The sequence below is a fragment of the Hypomesus nipponensis genome, chromosome 5 (genome assembly GCF_054491055.1).
Source record: "Hypomesus nipponensis isolate SF chromosome 5, ASM5449105v1, whole genome shotgun sequence".
Taxonomy (NCBI): domain Eukaryota; kingdom Metazoa; phylum Chordata; class Actinopteri; order Osmeriformes; family Osmeridae; genus Hypomesus; species Hypomesus nipponensis.
In genome coordinates this window covers 1334131-1338595 of record NC_140365.1, presented here as the reverse complement: position 1 = coordinate 1338595, position 4465 = coordinate 1334131, and the positions used below count along the sequence as shown (strand labels likewise).

General features: G+C 41.0%; 1 long non-coding RNA gene across 2 annotated transcripts; it reads right to left on the bottom strand.

Moving 5' to 3' along the window:
• Nucleotides 1-1060: 1060 nt before the first annotated feature.
• LOC146287664 (uncharacterized) lies at nucleotides 1061-3536 on the bottom strand. Of its 2 annotated transcripts, XR_014755200.1 has the most exons (4): nucleotides 3013-3536; nucleotides 1812-1967; nucleotides 1339-1463; nucleotides 1061-1243 (listed from the first exon to the last, which is right to left on the bottom strand). It is a non-coding gene; the product is annotated as an uncharacterized LOC146287664 (long non-coding RNA). The 2 variants fall into 2 exon arrangements; XR_014755199.1 differs by having other exon boundaries at nucleotides 1061-1463; nucleotides 3013-3534.
• Nucleotides 3537-4465: the final 929 nt, after the last annotated feature.

Below are 4465 nucleotides of genomic sequence, written 5' to 3'. Positions count from 1 at the left end.
AAAGAACATCTGTACCTCGTTCTCCCAGCCTCCTCGCTGCGTACCTGAACAGAATACAAATCAACACGTACTAAGGCAACAGACTGACACGTATGAATGGTTAACAAAAGACATTTGGTAAACACGATTTCGAAGAATATAAATGTAAATTCTAGCAAGTCTCTTGTCTTTGGACACTAATTGGGTTATGCTCCAGTTTGCGTCATCCCAAAAAAGTTTTTTGCAGCGGGACACTTTATGTACTTTTACGCCAATTAATGCATTTCTTCCTGACGTACTTGAAATCCTCCGTGTGTCAATGCAGTTCAGGGGTGTACTCAAGGTAATCCTCCCGAAAGACTATCTTGACACAATCAAAGCTGGCTTGTCTAAAGTAGAGCTAATCAAGGGCCACACAGTCAAGCATGTTAGACGTGAACAACCCCGCAGGGGTGACTCACGCTGCTCAGTCAAATCTTTGTTCCTTTTATTGGCAGGTAACCTTGGCAGAAGTGAGAATATTTCTTAAATCAATTAATTCAATTAAAACTGTTTTTAAGTGCTAACTTGAAGCTTGCCCTTAGATCTGCATTGACAATGAAATAATCAACTACTGTTTGGGCTGTGGGTCTCTCTGCTTGGCACTTACCAGCAGACCTGCTGTGAGTACATGATTCTGAACCGTAGAGATGCTTTAAGACTGATTGCCCAATGGGCAAAGTTTATGTAGGATTTGAGGCAAGAGTAAGAACTGAGATTTACGGATATCCTGAAGGGGGGAGGCATTAGCAATGCAGCCGTGGGGAGAGAATGTGTGGAGGAGGGAGGGGAGGCCAGGAAGGGGTTGAGCTTGAAGAACGAATCCCAGGTTTATTGGATTTTCTGACCAGCTCAGTAGCAGGCTGGGAATGGATCGGGCCCTGAAGACCGGGCAGAAAGTGGTGAGGCGTGTGAATGATAAAGATCAGCTATCGGCAAATAGATTTTTTTTTTTTTGCTCTGTCTCACATTGTTCCCAGATTCTTGATTCCTCTCGTCAAAAACGTTTCGAAGCAAATAAAGCCATCAAAATAATTGTGTCAATGCTTTATTGCAGAAGTATGATGAGCCGGGGTGAGTTCTCGTGTGTTCAAATTGTATTATTTGGTTGCAAGTCTCGTGAGGGAAAGCTAGTGAAGGTTGTTTTGAAGAACTGTTTCCGAGGTCGAGACATTACGAGGTGTTTTCATCATGGCGGCGGACTCCCTTGGCTCCTCGTGAGCTTCTGAACGAAGACATGAAGCCGTCCAGAAGGCAGAGCAGCAGAGGGTTAAGAGAGGAACAAAGTTAAGAGGCAGCCTCCAACTGGAGTCTACTTACTTTACTGTCTTGATCTCTGACACCCCAGAGAGGCCTGGGATATTTCCAGACTCTTTCCCACATTTGTTTCACCACCCTAATTGTCCCATAGGGACAACAAGCTCCAGGCTCGGGTGCGAGATAATCTGCAAATCAATGAAGGTGGTTGTAAAACTCTTACTAAGCCATGTCACCCCAGCTGGAGGTAAATTCACTCTGGAAACTTCTAATTAGGAGTGTCAAATGTGTGTCCACCTATAGAGATGAAGCGATATTTTGTGACATGGTGACAGTACGCTTTCGGGCAGAACAGGGCAGATTTAGTCTGATAAAACTAACACCAGGAGTCACGATCACAGCACAGTTGAAGGTTAGACAGGAAGCAGAGACTGTTGGATGTGATCCGTGTCATGTTTAAATACTCAACAAGATCTTGCAACTGAAAAAAATGTGTGGTTAAAAACCATACTGGTTTTGATATCATGTGGCCTCACCCAACAGTTCTTGATGTTCTCTATGAGGTTCGTCGGTGTACTTGTTTCCTGACAGCAGTCTGCTGGGACGTCCTTGACGTGAATCTGTATGCAGTGTGTTCCCTCCCCGTAATCCATGATTTACACAGTTTGTCTCTAAAGAACTTGCTGCCCTGACTAAGACAAACAAAGGATCTGCTTGAAGCCCTTCAGGATTACAGCCAAAAAATTATTATACCTACATTCCTACATCATTTAACGCCAATATAAACATTCTCATGGACGGTCATCTAACTGACAGACATCTGTCTCTAAGTGAATTATGGTCCTGCATTCCTAAAACCCTCATTGTGACAATGTTAAAGGGACAATCAAAACCAAACTTGGTATATCACATGCAGTATGCACTAAAATGTTGGTCAATCTGACTAATTTACTTGAAATGACTTGACCTCACAATTATTTCTACTCAGGATAATTGCTTACAGTAGATACAACAAATTAAAGGGGATTATTTGACATTTGGTAGGTGTATTAAGTGCGTGAATGTGTTATAACCCTCGAGACCTATTGGCAGAGCCAGCGTATTCACTGTCATGCTGTAAAGAAATTCATTCTCTAATCCCTCCATATAAATGAGGCTGCTATTCTGCCATGTCACGTCCAGGCTTAGAAAGATTATTCTTGAACCACATCGAATGCCTAAATAGATTAAGAAAACCAATAGCGCATCCAGTTAGGAAACTTAAAAGCTTTAAAGTCAGAATTAACTACAGGCGGTGCTCTTAAATATACTGTTTTAAATAGTAGATATGTCATTTCTAATTGTAAAGAACATATTTTTTATTGCCTTATAAAGTACATCCCATTGCTATAGCCTGCACACTGGACCATTTATAGAGTAAGTTAATAGAGTAGTGACCACAATAGGCTACTACTAGATATTAATCCCAATGTTCTCTCTTGGATTGCCATTCCTCTTCACAACATAAGTAAAAATAACTTTTAAAATCTATGCTAATGAGTTTTCCGTCACCAACATACAAGCACAAAAGCAGCTCCAATCTCAAAACATACAGTCTCCCACACGTATCGATATATTAATATAACACAGGCTATATATACTGTACTCTTACCTAACCCAAGCTAATTCATTTTTTTGTTGTTGCATTAATCAAGAAAGCCAGTGCTGGCATCTAAGTAAATTAACCACGTGGCTTACCTTTTACAAGAGTTGCAGTTGGCTAGCGCCGCCGAACCTGAGTTGTGCATTTTCGCGTAAACTCCTTTTCAAGCGCAGGCTCTGGCTGAACCATGGGCCTTTTTTGTGGAGCATTGCTCGTCTATAGTTCGGAAATTTTATTTAAGTCTAGGTTGTGATACCAAGTGGAGATAAATTAACGCCCTCTACCACTCAAAATGTGGGCAGGATACTTAAGTAAAACGGATTGGTTGGGCTAGTCAGTGCCAAGGTTACCTATGGGTTGTCTTCCACAGCTAGCTAGTAACATTAGCTTCTTAAATGTTTAGGAGTATCGCTTCAGCTAGCAGGTGTATCGTGGCTGTAACTGAAGGACACTCTTGCTAGGTGGCGCGGGTGGGCGCATTTTTTGTAAAAAAAAGTCTTGCTCCCTCTTCATTTCTGGAACTGCAGAAAGCACCATGCAGCCATTCCCCAAAGGGGAACACGCGCTTCCCCCGATGTGACCTCACTTACATGTCTAACTACACCCACAGACACCAGCAGCCTATTCAAATCTAGTTCTTGAAATTGTTTTTCTTTTACCACATACGACCAAACGCAGAAAGTTAAAATACGTTTAAACAATACGTAGCCATTTAACAAGATTTAGTCAGTCTTAAAAAAATCTAGATGGAAATAAGTTGGATTTCTTTTCAACTTCAGCCCTATAGTGTCCCTTTCATGAGTTTAACATTTCAAAGTGTGCAAGTCTTTGTAGTTTGATTTCGAACCTGTGTTCACAGGGGATGAAAGAGATTTACTTTTCCTGATGCCTTGTAAGCATGCATAAAGGTGGCCTTGATGAACCAATTCTTTCAAAGCAAAGCTTGAGAAGTCTGAAGCTCACTTCAGATAGGCCTACGTCAGATGTTCCTGTTGAGCTGTTCGACAGTTGAAATTATTCCATATTTAATCAGAAATTCACTACTGGGTTCAGATGTGTTGCAAAGAAACCTCGTAGAGAGTGCAGAAAACGGCTATAGCCGTTGTACCCGTCAAACATGATGACATCACCAACCTTTGATTTCACGCTGCTTTACCTGATCGAGGAATGTTCTCGGAGAGAAACACTAATGGATGTTTGAGTTTAAACAAATTTGTGTCCTTAGTGGACCCTATACTGCCGGCTAATCTGAGATGGAATGATGAACGGTGCTAATCGCAATGAAAACGTATTAATTGTCAGCATCAGCAATTAATTAAATATGAGCATGACCAGTTAAAATAGAAGGTAAGTTCAACTGGAAAACTATTAATACTTATTTACAATAATTCTGAAATGTTCTGCTCATATGTATGGAGATAGACGTACAGTAAAGACAAAGGTATTGTGTATAAACATCTAAATAATTAATCGCAGGAGTGGAGACAAATTCAAGAACCCAGTGACCCTTTAAAGATTTACTCAACTGTTATCTCCAGTTGCATCTTG